This window comes from Nycticebus coucang, chromosome 1, assembly GCF_027406575.1.
Source record: "Nycticebus coucang isolate mNycCou1 chromosome 1, mNycCou1.pri, whole genome shotgun sequence".
In the NCBI taxonomy this organism is placed as follows: Eukaryota; Metazoa; Chordata; class Mammalia; order Primates; family Lorisidae; genus Nycticebus; species Nycticebus coucang.
In genome coordinates this window covers 29,572,888-29,593,291 of record NC_069780.1, presented here as the reverse complement: position 1 = coordinate 29,593,291, position 20,404 = coordinate 29,572,888, and the positions used below count along the sequence as shown (strand labels likewise).

The 20,404-nt window shown below is 38.6% G+C and overlaps 1 non-coding gene across 1 annotated transcript; it reads right to left on the bottom strand.

Annotated features, from left to right (window-relative positions):
• Nucleotides 1-17,984: 17,984 nt before the first annotated feature.
• LOC128591652 (U1 spliceosomal RNA) lies at nt 17,985-18,140 on the bottom strand. Its single transcript, XR_008381610.1, has one exon. It is a non-coding gene; the product is annotated as a U1 spliceosomal RNA (small nuclear RNA).
• Between the last annotated feature and the right edge of the window lie 2,264 nt (nt 18,141-20,404).

Here is a 20,404-nt window from a genome sequence, read left to right as displayed (position 1 = left end):
TTTCTGAATTACGTGGCATGAGTAAGTCTGAGGGTTATTAACACAGCTTCTTTGACAAAATCTACCACCTGGCTGAAGGTAATGTTGATAGATAAAGCTTTCCATGAGAATCCAAATGGTGCTACTGATAGTTTTGTACCAAACAGAGAAAGAAATCCCATTGAAAAATATTAATCTAATGGTCTGTAAAGCTAGTGAATGATGCCCCATGATCATATCAATGTACACGCTATGATTTAATTAAAAAAAAGAAAAATATTAATCTATTGATGTAAGTGTTAAGCATCACCCTTTGATGATGTGAGTGGTCCAATATAATCAAAGGGCCATCATATAGTTGGCTGCTCCCCTGGGGGTTAATGCTCCACTAGAGGCTCAGCATGGGCCACTGCTCTTAGCAGATGGTCCACATGAAAGTATAAGCAGCAATACAGCTTTGGTGAGTTAAAGAACATATTATTGGGCTACAGTATATCCTCTAAAATCTACAGAAGCTCATCAAGACTTTTTTGTTTGATGGGCACCCAAGTACAATGTGTTACCCTCTTTAGATGGAATAGCTAAACAGGACCCAAAGCATGAACTCCTACAGACTTGAAGTATGACAAGCCTCTGAAATTTGTTCCACATTGTGGCTCAAATGTTATTTTACTAAGGCATTCAGAGTGCTTGTTACTTGTTATTCATCAAACTCAATTAGCATAATGCAGTCAATGTCATAGATCAGCATTGCATTCTGTGGGATATAAAGATGATCAAGGTCTCTCCAGGTGACATTCTGTGACAGAGCAGGAGGTCGACACAGGCCAATACAAAGTAGGAGGTCAACACAGCAAGGACACACTGTCCTCCCCCGCATGGAATGTAAATTGCTTCTGATTTTTTCCTATTGATTGAAATGAAAAAGAAAGGATTTCAGATCAATAGCAGTAAGAAGCTGTGTTTATTTGCTCTAGTAAAAATGACACATCTGGAACTGCAGCTGCTCATCACGGAGTAAGTCTGGGATAATTAGCTGTCATTTTCCACAGCCCATCTGGCTTTGGCCGTAGCCAAATGGGCTAGTTTAAATAAGGATATAGTAGGAATCACCAACATTTCTGTAAAATATTTGATGGTCACTTCAATTGCTACAATTCCACAATTGATAAGGTTATGTTTTGGGTTTATTTTCTCTGCTAGAAAAATCAGTTTCAGGATGTATGCTGGGTTCTTCCTGTCCTTTAGCCTTCATCCTATAGGTTGTCCATTAATTTTAAGGCAGTAGTCCTCAACCGTTTTGGTACCAAGTACCAGTTTCATGGAAGACAATTTTGTGAACAGTGGGGGGTGGGTGGGGGCTTGATCTGAGTCTGCAAGCAATTGATTTATTACGGTCTCTGTGCAGTCAAACCTCTCTGCTAATGACAATCTGTATTTGCAGATGCTCCCCAGTGCTAGCATCACTGCCTCAGCTCCACCTCAGATCATCAGGCATTAGATTCTCAGAAGGAACACCCAAACCTCATGCATGCACAGTTTACAGTAGAGTTCTTCCTGCAGCTGCTGTGACAGGAGGCAGAGCTCAGGCAGTCACAGAAGCTGTAAGCACAGATGAAGCTTCACTCACTCTCCAGCAGCTCACTTCCTGCTGTGCAGCCTGGTTCCTAACAAGGTGAACCAGTAACAGTTTGTAGCCCAGGGCTTCAGGACTTCAGTTTTAAGATATATCTGTTCGTATCATACATTCTGGGACTGAAGAAATACATTAATTTCTGGACCCACTTTACCTAGACTTGGGCCAAGACTTCACTATTACCTGACAATCATAAACTTTTATTCTGACCAGAAAATCATAGTAATGTTTCGTAAATGGCATCAAATAACCCCAAAGGTCTTACAATTTTATGATTAGGGGATATTGCATAGATTTCATACAATATGTTTATCTAACATGTCAGTGTAGCTGAGTTTTCAGACTCTTTCCTCTATGGTGCCAGGAAAGTTCTAGCACTTTACCTTATTAACTGTGAAGTTATTTTTCAGTCCGGGCTCCAATGACCCAAACTATCAGAATATTCAGTTTGCTTTCTGGTGCTTAAACAAAAAATATTAAATCCTAAATCCCTCATGAATTTACCCTTATTGATGATGATTTTGGCCCAAATGAGTGCATTTCATCACACTCGGTTTATCATCTTTCCAGTTCACTCCTGCTCATCTGCTCCATGTCCCTCACAGTAGATACTGTGGAGGTCTTATGACTCAACTTAAGGCTTTCTCCTTGTAAAGCAGGCTTCTTACTTCTTAGGGCTGTGTTGCTATGTAATTAATGAGGGCTCCGAGGCCTGGAAAGATTTCAACTTCGGTCCACATTTTCTCGCATGTTCCCAACCCAAATCTCAAGGTCTCACTTCTTTCTCTCAGTGTCACTGCTTTAGAATGAAATATCTAGCCAGAGCTCAGAACATTAATTTGGGGCTAAAACTGTGTAGTCTCTGTGTTTGCAACTCTAGATATGCAACCTCAGGAGAGAAGGGAAGCCTTCAAAGTTGTCATAGTGCCTGCCAATCTTCCACACTGTTTTTAATTACATGTTTATGGCTCTTAATTGCTGTTTACACTCTTTGCTTCCCAAATTAAAAAATCAGTAATTTCACCATCCTTACAAATCTCCGTTATTTCTAAAACAACTCAATTCCTCAGCCAGGCTATCCACATCTTGCTCCTCACCTGTACTTTTTCTTTTTTTTTTTTTATTGTTGGGGATTCATTGAGGGTACAATAAGCCAGTTACACTGATTGCAATTGTTAGGTAAAGTCCCTCTTGCAATCATGTCTTGCCCCCATAAAGTGTGACACACACTAAGGCCCCACCCCCCTCCCTCCATCCCTCTTTCTGCTTCCCCCCCCCCATAACCTTAATTGTCATTAATTGTCCTCATATCAAGATTGAGTACATAGGATTCATGCTTCTCCATTCTTGTGATGCTTTACTAAGAATAATGTCTTCCACTTCCATCCAGGTTAATACGAAGGATGTAAAGTCTCCATTTTTTTTAATAGCTGAATAGTATTCCATGGTATACATATACCACAGCTTGTTAATCCATTCCTGGGTTGGTGGGCATTTAGGCTGTTTCCACATTTTGGCGATTGTAAATTGAGCTGCCATAAACAGTCTAGTACAAGTGTCCTTATGATAAAAGGATTTTTTTCCTTCTGGGTAGATGCCCAGTAATGGGATTGCAGGATCGAATGGGAGGTCTAGGTTGAGTGCTTTGAGGTTTCTCCATACTTCCTTCCAGAAAGGTTGTACTAGTTTGCAGTCCCACCAGCAGTGTAAAAGTGTTCCCTTCTCTCCACATCCACGCCAGCATCTGCAGTTTTGAGATTTTGTGATGTGGGCCATTCTCACTGGGGTTAGATGATATCTCAGGGTTGTTTTGATTTGCATTTCTCTAATATATAGAGATGATGAACATTTTTTCATGTGTTTGTTAGCCATTCGTCTGTCATCTTTAGAGAAAGTTCTATTCATGTCTCTTGCCCATTGATATAAGGGATTGTTGGCTTTTTTCATGTAGATTAATTTGAGTTCTCTATAGATCCTAGTTATCAAGCTTTTGTCTGATTGAAAATATGCAAATATCCTTTCCCATTGTGTAGGTTGTCTCTTTGCTTTGGTTATTGTGTCCTTAGCTGTACAGAAGCTTTTCAGTTGAATGAAGTCCCATTTGTTTATTTTTGTTGTTGTTGCAATTGCCATGGCAGTCTTCTTCATGAAGTCTTCCCCCAGGCCAATATCTTCCAGTGTTTTTCCTATGCTTTCTTGGAGGATTTTTATTGTTTCATGCCTTAAATTTAAGTCCTTTATCCATCTTGAATCAATTTTTGTGAGTGGGGAAAGGTGTGGGTCCAGTTTCAGTCTTTTACATGTAGACATCCAGTTCTCCCAACACCATTTATTGAATAGGGAGTCTTTCCCCCAAGGTAAGTTCTTGTTTGGTTTATCAAAGATTAGGTGGTTGTAAGATGTTAGTTTCATTTCTTGGTGTTCAATTCGATTCCAAGTGTCTATGTCTCTGTTTTTGTGCCAGTACCATGCTGTCTTGACCACTATGGCTTTGTAGTACAGACTAAAATCTGGTATGCTGATGCCCCCAGCTTTATTTTTGTTACTAAGAACTGCCTTAGCTATACGGGGTTTTTTCCGGTTCCATACAAAACGCAGAATCATTTTTTCCAAATCTTCAAAGTACGATGTAGGTACCTTGATAGGAATGGCATTGAATAGGTAGATAGCTTTGGGAAGTATAGACATTTTAACAATGTTGATTCTTCCCATCCATGAGCATGGTATGTTCTTCCATTTGTTAATATCCTCTGCTATTTCCTTTCTGAGGATTTCATAGTTTTCTTTATAGAGGTCCTTCACCTCCTTCGTTAGGTATATTCCTAGGTATTTCATTTTCTTTGAAACTATGGTGAAGGGAGTTGTGTCCTTAATTAGCTTCTCATCTTGACTGTTATTGGTGTATACAAAGGCTACTGACTTGTGGACATTGATTTTATATCCTGAAACATTACTGTATTTTTTGATGACTTCTAGGAGTCTTGTGGTTGAGTCTTTGGGGTTCTCTAAGTATAAGATCATGTCATCAGCAAAGAGGGAGAGTTTGACCTCCTCTGCTCCCATTTGGATTCCCTTTATTTCCTTGTCTTGCCTAATTATATTGGCTAGAACTTCCAGCACTACGTTGAATAGTAAAGGTGACAGCAGACAACCTTGTCTGGTTCCAGTTCTAAGAGGAAAAGCTTTCAGTTTTACTCCATTCAGTAAAATATTGGCTGTGGGTTTTCATAGATAGCTTCAATCAGTTTTAGAAATGTGCCACCTATGCCTATACTCTTCAGAGTTCTAATTAGAAAAGGATGCTGGATTTTATCAAATGCTTTTTCTGCATCTATTGAGAGGATCATGTGATCTTTATTTTTGCCTCTGTTAATATGGTGGATAACGTTTATAGACTTGCGTATGTTAAACCAGCCTTGCATCCCTGGGATGAAGCCTACTTGATCATGATGAATGACTTTTTTGATGATAAGCTGTAATCTATTCGCTAGGATTTTGTTGAGAATTTTTGCGTCTATGTTCATGAGTGAGATTGGTCTGAAATTCTCCTTTTTGTTTGGGTCTTTTCCTGGTTTGGTATCAGGGTGATGTTTGCTTCATAGAATGTGTTGGGGAAGATTCCTTCTTCCTCAGTTTTTTGGAATAATTTCTGCAGTACAGGAATAAGCTCTTCCTTGAAGGTTTGATAGAATTCTGGAGTGAAGCCATCTGGACCAGGGCATTTTTTGGTTGGAAGCTTTTTTATTGTTTCTTTGATCTCAGTGCTTGAAATTGGTCTGTTCAGAAGGTCTATTTCATCCTGGCTAAGTCTAGGGAGAGGGTGTGATTCCAAATATTGATCCATTTCCTTCACATTGTCAAATTTCTGGGCATAGAGTTTCTGGTAGTATTCAGAGATGATCTCTTGTATCTCTGTGGGATCAGTTGTTATTTCCCCTTTATCGTTTCTGATTGAGGTTATTAGAGATTTTACTTTTCTATTTCTCGTTAGTCTGGCCAATGGTTTATCTATTTTATTTATTTTTTCAAAAAACCAACTCCTTGTTTCATTAATTTTCTGAATGATTCTTTTATTTTCAATTTCATTGATCTCTGATTTGATTTTGGATATTTCTTTTCTTCTACTGAGTTTAGGCTTAGATTGTTCTTCTTTTTCCAATTCCATAAGATCTCTTGTGAGATTATTGATGTGCTCTCTTTCTGTTTTTTGAATGTAGGCATCTAAAGCGATGAATTTTCCTCTCAAAACTGCTTTTGCAGTATCCCACAGGTTTTGGTAGCTTGTGTCTTCATTGTTGTTATGCTCAAGGAAGTTAATGATTTCCTGTTTTATTTCTTCCTTCACGCATCTGTTATTCAACAGAAGATTGTTTAATTTCCATGCCTTTGGGTGGGCTTGAGCATTTTTGTTAGAGTTGAGTTCCACCTTTAGTGCCTTATGGTCTGAAAAGATACAAGGTAAAATTTCAATTCTTTTGATTCTGTTGATATTTGTTTTGTGTCCCAGGATATGATCAATTTTGGAGAATTTTCCATGGGGTGATGAGAAGAATGTATATTCTTTATCTTTGGGGTGGAGTGTTCTATATGCGTCTATCAAGCATAGTTGTTCTAGGGTCTCATTTAAATCTCTTACATCTTTGTTCAATTTCTGTTTAGAGGATCTGTCCAGCTCTGTAAGAGGTGTGTTAAAGTCCCCTGTTATGATGGTATTATCAGATATCATATTGCTCAGACTGAGTAAGGTCTGCTTCAAGAATCTGGGAGCATTTAAATTGGGTGCATAAATATTTAGAATTGAAATGTCTTCTTGTTGTAGTTTTCCCTTGACCAATATAAAGTGACCATCTTTGTCTTTTTTGACTTTAGTTGCTTTAAATCCACATGTATCTGAAAATAAGATTGCAACTCCTCTTTTCTTCTGAATTCCATTTGCCTGAAAAATTGTCTTCCAACCCTTGACTCGGAGCTTTAATTTGTCTTTTGAAGCCAGGTGTGTTTCTTGCAGACAGCAAATGGATGGCTTGTGTTTTTTAATCCAGTCAGCCAATCTATGTCTCTTCAGTGGGGAATTCAAGCCATTAACATTTATTGAGATAATTGATAAGTGTGGTAATATTCTATTCGTCTTATTTTGTGAGAGTCCATTGCTTAGTTTTGTCTTTTGCATCAGTGTGGAGGTTAGGTTCTGTCCTTTGATTTCTGAGTTCTTACTTTGCTGCTGATCCATTGTGGTGGTCAGTGTGCAGAACAGGTTGAAGTATTTCCTGTAGAGCTGGTCTTGTTGTGGCGAATTTCCTCAATGTTTGTATATCCATAAATGATTTGATTTCTCCATCAATTTTGAAGCTTAGCTTAGCAGGGTACAGAATTCTGGGCTGAAAATTGTTCTGTTTAAGTAGATTAAAGGTAGATGACCATTGTCTTCTTGCTTGGAAAGTTTCATTAGAGAAGTCGGCGGTCACTCTGATGGATTTGCCCCTGTAGGTCAACTGGCGCTTACTCCTGGCAGCTTGCAGAATCTTTTCTTTTGTCTTGACTTTGGACAGGTTCATCACAATGTGTCTTGGAGAAGCTCGGTTAGAGTTGAGGCGACCCGGGGTCCGATATCCCTCTGAAAGCAGTGTGTCAGACTCTTTGGTGATATTTGGGAAATTTTCTTTTATAATATTCTCTAGTATGGCTTCCATTCCTCTGGGGCATTCTTCTTCCCCTTCTGGAATTCCTATAACTCGTATGTTGGAACGCTTCATAAAGTCCCATAATTCTGACAGTGAACGTTCTGCTTTCTCTCTCTTCTTTTCTGCCTCTTTTACTGTCTGAGTTATCTCAAGAACTTTGTCTTCTACCTCTGAAATTCTTTCTTCTGCATGGTCTAACCTGTTGCTGATACTTTCCATTGTATCTTTAAGTTCCCTAATTGACTGTTTCAGTTCCTTCAGGTCTGCTATATCCTTTTTATATTCTTCATATCGTTCATCTCTTATTTGATTCTGTTTTTGGATTTCCTTTTGGTTATTTTCCACTTTATTAGCAATTTCCTTCATTGTTTCCATCATTTCTTTCATTGTTTTCAACATGTGTATTCTAAATTCCCTTTCTGTCATTCCTAACATTTCTATACTGGTGGAATCATCTGCAGTAGCTACCTCATGGTCCCTTGGTGGGGTTGTTCTAGACTGGTTCTTCATGTTGCCTGGAGTTTTCTGCTGATTCTTCCTCATGAGTAGTTTCTTTTATCTGTTTCCTTGCCCTAATTTTCCTTTCACTTCCTCTTGCTCTTTAAGTTCTTGTGCCTGTGGACTAAGGGTTACAGGACCAGAAGGGTGAGAAGGTTGAAGAGCAAAAAAAGGGGATGAAAGAAAGGAGGACCGAGTGATAAGAAAAAAAGAAAGATAGAGAAAGGAGAGGGGGTGGGTATAAGGAATATTGACAAAAAGAAGAGAGGCACAGAAAGAGGGAGACAGGGCAATATAGGTGTACAGTAGGGTACTTTGACACAACCTTAAAAAACCCCACCTTCTGGGGGTGCCCAGTTGCGTGGTTCCCTTGAGGTCAGCAGCTCTTTGCTAACCTGATCAGACACAGTACCCCACCTCCACCAAGTAGAGAGGAAAGACAAAAATGCTATAAATCAAACCAAAAGAAGCAAACAGAAAACTTTACGGGGATAAAATTGGGTGAAAAACCAAATTATATCGGTAGAAACACTAGCAAAAATGAAGTTGAAGTTATTAAAAAAGGCAGCAATGGGAAATTATAATTAAACTAGGAAAATTGAGAAAGAAAAAGGTATCTGTGTGGAAAAGATTGAAATTAAAAAAACAAAAGAACATCAGCAACGTCAAAATAAACAAACAAAAAAAACAACCAAACCAAGAAAAAAATACACAACCAAAAACAAAGCAGTTTGTATATGTTATTGAATATTGTCTGGGCAACACGTGGTCTTCTGCGGTATGAGATGTTAGTCACAGTTCTGATACGACTGGAGGCTGCTGATTTCTCAAACCCCAGCAGGTAGACACCCTAAATCTCTCTTCAGCCTACTTAAAAGGCACTTTGAACTTGTAAACTTGCTGAGCAGAAGCTTTCCCCGCTTTCTCGCTGGAATTGCTGCTGAAGTGGCTATCCACTTACTCAGTGTGCCAAAACTGGTCTCACTCTGCCCCTGAGGGTTAGGGCTGCAAGGCGGCTCAAACCCCACCCTTAGGCTACTTGGTTGCTGGGTTACCAGCTCCCACCCGTTTGTAGCTCTGCGACCCTGAGGGCGGGGCTTGCCGGGGCAGATCACTGACAATGGATCCCTGTGACCCACCGCCAAACACTATTAGCTCCGTCTGGCTCAGCGGCTCAGACTGGGGCCCTAGACAACGGCCAAAGTTCTCCGCACTCCCGCTCAGGCCTTCCCCAAGGCAGTTCAACTCAGTGCCAAGTCCAAGAACATCAAAATAGTTCACAGGTAAGGCATTACTGGTTTGCAGTCTCGCTGCTACTGAACTTACAGTTGTGGGCGGGTTTAGACGGATTGAACACACGCGACCACTTGCCGGTTTTCCACTGTTTTAGTCCTCCTCTTGGGGTCCAGAAGTCTCTCGCTGACTCCCTGTATCTTCATAGGAGTGATGATAGGCAGTTCCCACCAGCCAGAGATGCCTGGAGTCCTATCTCCCCAGACTCACGGTGCCCAGATGCAAGGAAGCTGTTACTCGGCTGCCATCTTGCTCCGCCTCCGCTGTACTTTTTCTTATTCTATCAACCACAACAAGGTGAGAAGAAGATTCTAACACATCCCATGGTTTACACATGTCCTTTCATCCTGGCAAAGAGGTTACCTCTGCGCTCCTTTAAATATAGACCACCCAATTCTAGACACCCATTGATAAGGTGCTTTTCTTGGGGATGCTTATGGTATAAATTATTTTATCAGTCAGGTTCCAAGCAGGAAACAGTTGGCACTCTCTTGTTAGAATGTGCCAAAGAGTGTTTTTTGACTAAATGAGCATTTACAAAGATATTGCTAAATGCAGTGGGACTTTAAGGAATAATGCAAACGGAGGGGTTAGTAGGACCTTTTATCATTGTTTTGCCTAAAAAGATGAGAGGAGGGAGCAGTTACCAAAACCTGGAAGGAGGATGTTGGGAGAGGAGGCTGACTTGAAAGCACCAGCAGCCAAGGGACACAGCCTTCCTGAACTGACCTTGAAGGGAAGGAAGAGGAGGAATAATTGCCTTAATCTTCCTCTTCTCACCTCTGATCCCCTGATGGTACTTTTCACTGGCCAAACTCAAATGGAGGTTGGAGCACAAGGTGGGCCACCCATGTGGTCCATACAGACAAGCCTCCTGGGGCCGAAGGCAAAGAAGAAGAGGGTGAAGACAAGGTCTGTGGGGGAACAGAAATGAGATCAGCCTCACTCCTGCCACGGACACTCCCCTGGGGTCCTACTTAAGCTTTGCTAGCAATGAAAATTACAGTTGATGGCTTCGATGAACTCTATTTACAGACGGCCTACAAGAGGCCTTTCTGGTCTTTGTTATTGCAGCTTTTCCAGTAGTTGTCTAAGCCTCAAATTTTTTATATGAATTTTCTTTCCACTAAATATACCTAAAGTGGCTTCTTCTTCCCTGACAAACCATGACTGATCCAAGAACACTGCCTCTCTTGCCCCACGATCATACTAATGTACACAGCTATGGTTTAATAAAAATAAATAAAAATTAAAAAAAAAAGGGCTCCATAGCCAAAATGTAAGTGATCAGACAGAAATCCAACATGCGTTTTTCCAATCCCTTTGGTCAGAAAGATGAGAGCTGACCAGACAGACAGGATATTTATCTTTGTTTCTTTGAAGACCCAAGAAAACGAATGAAAGATTATGAGAAATCAGCAGTAACATTTAGCCAATGTAAGAATACAGTAAGTTAAGAACGGTACGTTTGAATGGGTGTGCGCCACACTAACACAGACAGACCAGAAGCTTGCCAAAGCAAAATTCCTACAAAAGGGGCATTATGTTTAGCTTTCTGTTCTCTGGGCACCAAAATCCAGACTGCAGCAAGATGTCATCTTCCAAAGCAGGAGAGGTTTATTAATTTAAGACAGATGAAAAATGAGGACTGAAAATAAATTAACACACATTTTAAATAAGAACCATCTGTAGGTCACTGCAATTAATTTTGTCATAATATAAACAACAAAAAAGGACAAATCATATATTCATTTTAATAATGTCACAATTATTTTTTATGTCATTTTTTATTATAATATATTTTTTATATTTTTATTGTAATATTTTATGTCATATTTTTATGACTTTTTTATAATTGTCATAATATAAACAACAAAAAAGGACAAATCATATATTCATTTTTAGGAAAATTTTGACAACCTTTTACGTTGTCTGTGGAAGAGGGGGAGTTGTTTTTCTTACTAAATCTGATGACACCCTGGTTTCCCACACATTTCTGCTCTCGTATTGATTGATACTTGCAAGTCATTTCCTCATACAAAGGCTTTTGCTTTGGGGTACTGCATGTGTACTTACTGAAAATTACATTCACGTAACTACAGCCATTTTCAGTGATTTGTCAGGGGCAAATGACAGCAGTAGCAAGCTCTTAAGCACATAAGTGCCTAGAAATTCGTTAATTACTTAACTCTCGCAATAACTGTATGCATTAGTTTATTACCTTTTTATTATTTCCAATTTATACATGAGGAAATGAAGGCTTAGATTTCCTACCTAAATCCACAACTTGGACTGGAAATACAAAAATACAAATCTAACTGCTCCTAAAAATCACTAGGTTTTTTAAGTTTTATTTTATCTTTAATTGCAGATAAATCTTAACCCTTATGTTTTGATCCCTCTTCCAATCACATATGAACACTATTTCTGGGAAATGCTTTTTCTCTTCGTTTCTACCGTGGGGTTACACTTTTATTTCTCTCTCCACTGTGAACTGAGAAGATACTTCTGTCTTTTCTGCTGTATCATTCTGTCTTACAGCAAGAGAATAAATCAGATTCCATCAATTTTGTCAGGAAGAAAACATACTGACTGACGTAAAAGTTGAAAATAATTCTATTAGGAAACACAGACATTGCTACTTCCTATATAGCACTGTGAAACTTCCCTGGAGACAAAACTATGTTGTGACTATTTTTGTTAAGATCATGAGTAGAATATTTTGCCATCATAAGCTACAGCACTTTTTCATTCATGATCTACAACAGGGGGGGTCCAACCTGCGGCCCACAGGTTGCATGTGGCCCAGGCTGGCTATGAATTCAGCCAACACAAAATCATAAACTTGCTTAAAACATTATGAGATTCTTGTGAATTATTTTTAGTGGGACTCAATCGTGTGGTTCTAGAGAACAAACTTTGTAGACGACAACATCATGTTGTAATGTCATGGAAAATATGCTTATGCTCTCACTATTTGTACGCAAGCGTGGTGGCGGTTTTATAGTGTTTTGCAGCTTCCAGTGTGTTATTTTCTAAGAGCAAATAGTGAAATTCATAGTGTCAGACATCACATAGGCTCATGGTGACTTGGTAGGACAGCAATTATCAATCCTATTTCAAGCTACCCTTGCAATGTTAGGTGTTTGATGTTATTTAGAAGTCAGGGAAGCATTCTTATTTGATTATTACAGGCACTTCCACACATCACCAGCCCAGCTGTGCTTTGCAGTCAGCCCTCGGCCCAGCCTCGCATCAGCTGCCGAGGTGTGGAAGAGCTCAAACTCAACTTTCTATTTTTTGTCAATTAATTTTCATAATAAAAGTAAACAAAGTCTCTTATCTATTATGACTTTTTAAATCCTAGCATGGCTTCTACAATACCTCAAAAGAAAACATAACTCAAAAATAAAAAAATTAGGAATGAAGGAAGATTGTTCAATGAAGAGGGGACAGACAACTACTTTTTGATGAGGCAAATAGTAAGGCACTCTGCTTAATGCACAGAGAATTTGTGTGAGTTTTCAAAGACTATACTTTGAGAAGGCATTATATAGAAAAACAGGCTGCCAAATTCGATGCATATGAAGGATTGTGTCATAAGGATGAAATACAGGAACTGAAAAAGTCTGCTCAACAACAACAAAAAAATTTTAAGTTACAACTCAGACAAATTCCATTGTAAAAGCTAGTTGTGCAGTAGCATGTTTAATAGCAAAAAATCAAAACCATTTACTGATGGTGAGTTTATTAAGCAATATATGGAAAGCATGGCAGATAAAAGTTGCCCTAAAAGTGGAGACAAGGGAATGTTTCTCAAATCAATTGGTCTTATCAGCCTACAATCAAGTGAATTGAAGAAATTGGAAAATCCATCGAAGGAAGTTTGGAGAGTAAAGCTGCTCATTGTAAATTTTATGCTCAACTTGCCATTTGTTTTAGAGGTACTAATGACAAAAATAATCTCCCTGAAGAAATGGCTTCTCTCATGCCATTAAAAACACAAATCAGATATTTATAGGGAATAGTAAAAAACATGTTGAAGTTTGGGGTGGTGCCTGTGGCTCAAAGGAGTAGGGCACCGGCCCCATATACCAGAGGTGGCGGGTTCATACCCAGCCCCCTGGCCCACAACTCCAAAAAAAAAAAAAAAGTTAAAGTGATTTTCTTTGTTCATTGACAACATATCTGGTATATACTGATGATGCCCCAGCAATGGTAGAAGAAAGAGAAGGACTTGTAAAATTAACAGAAAATGATGCAATTACTGCCCACACTCATGTTTGATGAAATATCACTGCATAATACATCAAGAAAATTGATGTACAAAAGCTTTAAAAATGGATAATGTCTTGCATATCACCATTAAGACTGTGCATTTCATAAGGGCCAAGGGAGTGAATCCTCACCAATTGCATGAATTCCTTAAGAGTATTGGTGCTGCCTACAGTGATATCATTCACTTTTTGGAAGTAATATGGTTAAGTCAAGGCCAAATGTTGAAAATATTTTATGATTTGCAACCCATTATCAAGTCATTTATGGTATCAGAATCAAGTTTATGGCAGAAATTGATGAAAACTGGTTTACAGATTTAGCATTTTTAGCGAATTTAGCCACTCCTTTAAATGAGTTAAACGTGTGTCTTCCAGGTGAAAACCAACTTACTGGTACAATGTTTTAAATCACAATAGCATTCCAGATGAAACTGAAATTATGGCAAGATCAAATTAAGACAAACAGTTTTATGCATTTTGACACTGGCTAAACACAGTCCTGTGAACAGTGAAATATACGCATCCTTACTTTTTGATTTGATACGAGAATTTGAAAACAGATTACAAGATTTCCAGAAAACCAATCAATATTTTGATTCATTTGTGACTCCCTTTTCAGTCAAAATCAACACGTTTCCTGCCAATTTTCAAATGGAATGCCTAGAGCTGCAATCTGACTTTCAACTTAAAGGTAAGTTTGATCATGTTTCTTACTGGACTTTTGTACATCCCATCTTCTCAGAGATGAATATCCCTTGCTTTACAATCAGACCTTATTCATGTCATCACTTTTTGGAAGCACTTACATTTTCAAGCAACTATTTTTAAGGATGAAGTGTATTAAGAGTAAAATTAAAACTAATACAGCTTCTTTGAGAAGAAGTATGAAGAATCCTCAAAGAACTAAAAATTGACATTCCATTTGATCTTGCAATCCCATTACCAGGCATCTACCCAAAAGAAAAAAAAATCATTTTATCATAATTGTTTATTGCATCTCAATTTATATTGCCAAGATACAGAAACAATCTAAGGGCCCATCAACCCAGGAATGGATTAATGAACTGTGGTATATGTATACCATGGAATACTATACAGCCATAAAAAGATGGAGAGTTTTGTATTAACCTGGATGGAGTTGAAACAGAATCTTTTTAGTAAAGTATCACAAGAATATAAAAGCAAGAATCCAATGTCCTCAATACTAATGTGAAGCCAGTGGAGGAACCAATGCCCACCCACACAAGAGAAAACTCAATTCAATTCAAGTTAGGTGGGAAGGGCCAAAAAAGAGGGATATAGGGAAGGAGAGTGGGGGATTGGTGTGCTCCCACTTAATGGGCACAATGTAAGGGCATAGGGCACACCTCCTGGGTGTGGGACACAACTACAACAGGAACTTTACCTAACAAATGTAAACATTATAACCTAATCGTTTGCACACTCATTTTAATCTGAAATTTAAAAAAAAAAAAGTAAAATTAGAACCAAAATATCTGATGAGCCCCTTGAGAACTCACCAAGAGTTGCAACTACTTCCATGGGAGACTCATATTGATGCATTAGTTTCTCAAATACAATGTCAAACATTCTACTAGATTTATGTTGTCCACTTTTATTTTACGTTTATAATTAAAAAATAAGAAAAACAAAGACATTTTATTACTTAGATATGTATATTTGCTTTATTTAGTGATCACAAACTTAGGACATACTCGGTGATTTTAAAAGACTCTCTGAACAGGTTCCCACGTAGAATTATTACTTGAGGACGTTTTTACTTATCTGAGGTGGTAGATCACAAATATTATGCACAGATCTTATAGACAGACCTTTTTGTTTTTCTCATCAGCTGTTGTTAGTATCTGTGTATTTAACATGTGGCCCATGACAACTCTTCTTCTAAAGTGGCCCAGAGAAGCCAAAATGTTGGCTACCCTGATCTACCAGCTGTATCCTTTGCACATGGGCCCTGTGAGTTCACAGTTAATGTGACAATTGTAATTAGTTTAAGGCTTAATTATTCAAGAGCCTGCTGTTCCTACCTTATTCATTTCTAAGAAGTGCTCCCATCCTCACACTTGCTTTCCGGGAAGGAAATATCTCCACAGTCATCCTTTGCTAGAGCAAGGAAGAGTAGTTGTGACCTAAAATAAAAATAAAGAATATCTTCTATGAACACAATCTATTTTGCAAAAAATATGTTCTCCCCAGAGAACATTTTGATCCAAAGATCTTTAAAGTATTTACAGAAGACAACTAACTAAGCTTTGCTATATTCTCGTATATCTTACGAGCTGCTCCAAAGCATCTTCTTACAAGGTTTTGAAACATTCAAGAAGAGCTTTTAATCCTACTGAAAACCAAAGGAAAATAGGCTGTGTCATTATGCCACATATCGGGAGAGGTGAGAAGTAAATGTCCGTGCACACCTGAAATCTGTTTCAGTGGTTACATGAAGGCTTCCAAAGGTCCAGAGACCTTTCTTTTCTAGCCAACAGGTCACAGAGTGCCACCTGCCATGTGTCTGTTTTGTCTTTGTTTAACAAGTTTAAATAGATGTTTTATATAGAAGAATTTGAAGACAATCTCCAAGAACTTATTCAAAATCCTGTACAAGTACTAGAGAATAATGAAAAGTTCAAATTCAGGTTGAAATCACATTGGTAAGGCATAATTTTCTAAGTTCCTGGTTTGGGATTAATTCTTTTAGTCTTGGAAGAGAGACTTTGTATCTTATTCAAGGAAGGCAGTTTGTGAAAGGATGTCCTTGGGTGTTTCTCCAATGCTGTCCCACATGCTGGTGGGTTGTAATCAGCAGGTCTTCCTCTGAGTCTTACTCAACTTGCTATCCTATGCCAGTTGGAAGGATAAAATAAAGACTCAGCTCTTGGGCACATTTCTCCAGCTTCTTATCTGATTCCATTGAAAGCTCAGATTCTGGCAATACATTTTTTAAATGTAGGCCTTAGATTCTCACTTGAATAACAGAGTGCAAACTCTAAATAAATTATGTATAGGAAAATAAATCCTTATACTCAGAGAACTGCTGCACATATTCCCGCTCTGTCTTCCAAAGTAATCTGAAATGTAACTTTCCAAGTAACAAATTGTACCAGTAATGAGTTGAGCAGCCTTATGGCTTATTGGTCATGTCCTTGATAATATCTCTGATCGTTTCAAAAGCCCACACACAAAATGAGTTTTCAAAATGGGAAATAGCATTGAACATTAAGGTAATGGGTTCAAAAATTGAAAGCCAGATTTATATAACAAGAGGGATAATTTCCAACTGGTTTAAAACTCCACATTTATGGAAGGATAATCTTGAAGAAATAATGGTAATAGCAATAGCTACTAATCAATTATGCAAATATTCACTCCCAAAGGTAAAGAAAATCTAGTACAGCTGTTTAATTCAGATGTGTAACTGACAAAATTGAAGCTAATTGGAAATAACACATTTTAAAAATTAAAATGGTATAGTCCAGATGTCCTAGCTAAGAGAAACACTTTATTGAAAATAAAAATGCCGAATAATAAATTCTAGTTTGAAACATGAAACCATAAAAAGCGTATTTTCTATTTGTAATAATTTTTTGAAAAATTACCACGGAGTTAGAAGTTTAATGAGTCATATCTTGATAATCAGTAGTATGAAAAAAACTAAATAGATAATTCAAATTCATTCATATTTGATCATATATTATGCCTTATTGAATATGGATTTAACTTCTGAGAATTAACAATACAATGAAATAGTTCATGTACTGGTGGTATTCCAGGGTTCTTGAAAATTCAGATCTGAGGTTGGGTAAAGTTTATTTTTGTACTTATGTATATAAAGGGAATTTTACTAGGCAAATTAAAACCATAAATAAAATTACAGAGAAATGTATAACATCCTAAATGCACTTTAAGTGCTTTATAATTACATTTGCCTACAAGCAATTTGAGTGCTCAGCATTTTACTTGCATTATCTCATTTATTTTTCACAGCCACTTTATGAGGAAGACCCAATTAATTGAATCTTGATTTCATAGATGAGGAAATGGATGTGAAAAAAGGCTAATTTTCCTCAGGCCATTCAGTTGGTAGCTAGGAGAGTCAAAATTTAGAGGCCGTTAGACTTCAAACTCTACCACTATGTCACACTCTTCCCTGGTGGACTCTGAAAGCCAAACATTGTTATTATGGGAATGCAGGGGGTGGGCAGAACTAGCTATAGGAACCCACTGGTTGATGGTTTTTCTGTTTACTCAAACAATGTTACAACCTCATATGAACTATTGGAGTGCCTGCCAAACCTGCTGTCAGTGAAAAGAGGCTGTCTTTCTAATAGAAACATTCATTTATTAATTGATTCCTCCATTCTGTGCCAGGCATGGTTCTGAGTGTTTGGACTGCATCAATAAACAAAGCAGGCAATGGCATCTGTCTAGCAAGGGCAGAAATGTAATCAACTATTAACTAAATAGTTATCAACTAAATAGCAATAGTAATTTAGAAGCTGATGATTGTCATAAAGGGGGAAAGGTGAAGGGGACAGGGACCCTATGTGGTAAGGCGAGTTCCACTTATAATAAAGTTGGCCAACTTAGGTTTTTTTTTTTTTTTTACAGGGGAAAGTGCAAACGCAGTCCCCCACTACCACAAATTATGCAGTCGAGTTTCCCACATTTGGGGAAATCGAGGGGTCAGCACATCCAGAGTGCAATGGATAAGCCTCGCCCTGGGAAAACCACCTTCGTGATCATGGTCAACTTAGGAATTTTTTAAGCTCACATTTTTTTTTTTTATTGTTGGGGATTCATTGAGGGTACAATAAGGCAGGTTACACTGATTGCAATTGTTAAAGTCCCTCTTGCAATCATGTCTTACCCCCAGAAGGTGAAGCTCACATTTTTTAAGCTTACATTTTTTATGCTTACATTTAACAAAATGTTTAACAGAGAGAGTGACCTGGAGATTTCTGGCAAGAGAAAAGCCAGTAGAAGGGCATGATATTGGATTTTGTCTGGCAGCTGAAGGACAGGGAAGCAGAGAGGAGGCAGGGGGGAGGGCGGGGGGGCCGAGGAGGAGGGGAAGCCAATGATGGGAGATAGATACCCCAGGGGCTCCTAGGCCCTGCAGGCAGAGGTCCCGATTTTAGTTTTTCTGCAGGCAAAATGAGGAGCCATTGCAGAATTTTGGGCAAAGAGAGAGCTAACCTGATTTTTAGGGTTGCTATGGAGGCTGGGTTGAGAAGAGACTGTGGGGCGCGGTGAAGCAGCACAGCAATAGCTAAGAAAATCCATACAGGACCTGACGGCGGACTGGCCACCGAGGGAGCAGTGACAGCATGGAAAGTCTCCAGGTTCTGCTTTAATTCTGAAGGCAGAGCCAGCCGATCTCACAATGGTTGGATGTAGATTTGGAGACAAAAAATAAAAGCCCCAAAGGAAGCAAAAAAGAAGTCAGAGATGACTCCAGGTTTTTTGATTTAAGCAAATTTTGAAAGAATGCAATTGCCAGGCCTCCGATAAAATCTAACTCAGGTCTCAACATTTAGCTCCTCGAAGAATTCTTCAGAAATAAATGGACGATAGTTCTCTATAGTTCAAAAAATGTTGGCTCTCCTTTAAAATCATAGTATTGTTATTTCTCATTGAAGTCTCCTTCAAGAAACGAATGTAATAAGTGGGGTGCTGTGACTCACACCTGTAATCCCAACACTCTGAAAGGTAGAGGCAGATGGATTGTTTGAGCTCAGGAGTTGGAGACCAGCCTGAGCAAGGGTGAGACCCCTATCTCTAAAATATAGCTGGGCATTGTGGCGGGAGCCTATAGTCCCAGCTACTCGGGAGGCTGAAGCAAGAAGATTGCTTGACCCTAGAAGTTTGAGGTTGCCGTGAGCTAAGAAGACTCAAAGGCACTCTCTGAGAGCAACAAAGTGAGACTCTGAGTCAAAAAAAAAAAAAGAAAAAAAAATACATATATATAGAGAGAGAGAGATTGTGTGTGTGTGTGTGTGCGTGCACATATATTCTTTCCAGGAGTCCCTGCTTCCACGGTTCTCTGCTGTCTTCTACATGCCAGCAGGCAGTAAGCGTGTGCTCACTCTGAACCATGGAAGGTTAACACCAGCATCACCATGTTGTTTTAGTTCCTGCAAATCCATAACAGCAGCCCCTGTGCTCATCTCTGTGTTTTGATTGGTAACAAACCTCGCGGGCCATAACTTTACTATTCCAAATAATTCCTAATAATGCCCTTTCACTGGCAGGGCATCTTTGCCATTACAGCAACTCAATAGCTTTGCGTGCAAAATCCCCTTTATCATTCTTTTTCCAACAAATGAATACTTTTTCATTCTTTTTTATTTCAGATTAATGAGAATACAAATCATTAGGTCATATAATTTACACATGACAGGTAAAAATCAGAGTTGTAGTTGTGTCTTAAACCCAGACAGTGTGCCATACATTGTACGTACATTGAACTCACTGGGTGAGAAGCTACTGAGCCCCCTCCCCTTTCCCCCTTTGGATGTTTAACTGAGTTTAACTGAGAGTTTAACTGAGTTTAACTCAGTTTAACTGAGATTTTCTCTCGTGTGGGTCTGTGATTGTTAATCTCTTACTTTCAAATTGAGTACATGTGATACTTATTTTTCCAGTTGTATGACACTTAGGAGAATATTCTCAAAATCCATCCAGGTTATTATAAAGGATGCAAAATATACATTTTTTTTTTTTTAGGGATAAATAGCATTCAAACAAACATTTTATCCAGCAGCTTGCCTTTCCACATATTTCTCCCCACTTGAAATATGTGGGCTTGATATCACTCATGAATCTTTACTTCAACTTTACTTTCCCAAGTTAATCACCACGGTTTGAGCTCCGTCTGTACGCGTGGACTGCTCCACCAACTTGCTCTGGAGTTCACTTCTGCTTCTTCAATACCATCTTCTTTGATTAAAGGGAACATGTTTGCAGGAGTGGGGGAGATTTTTCGAATCTGATATGATCAAATATTAACTGTCAATAAATACCAT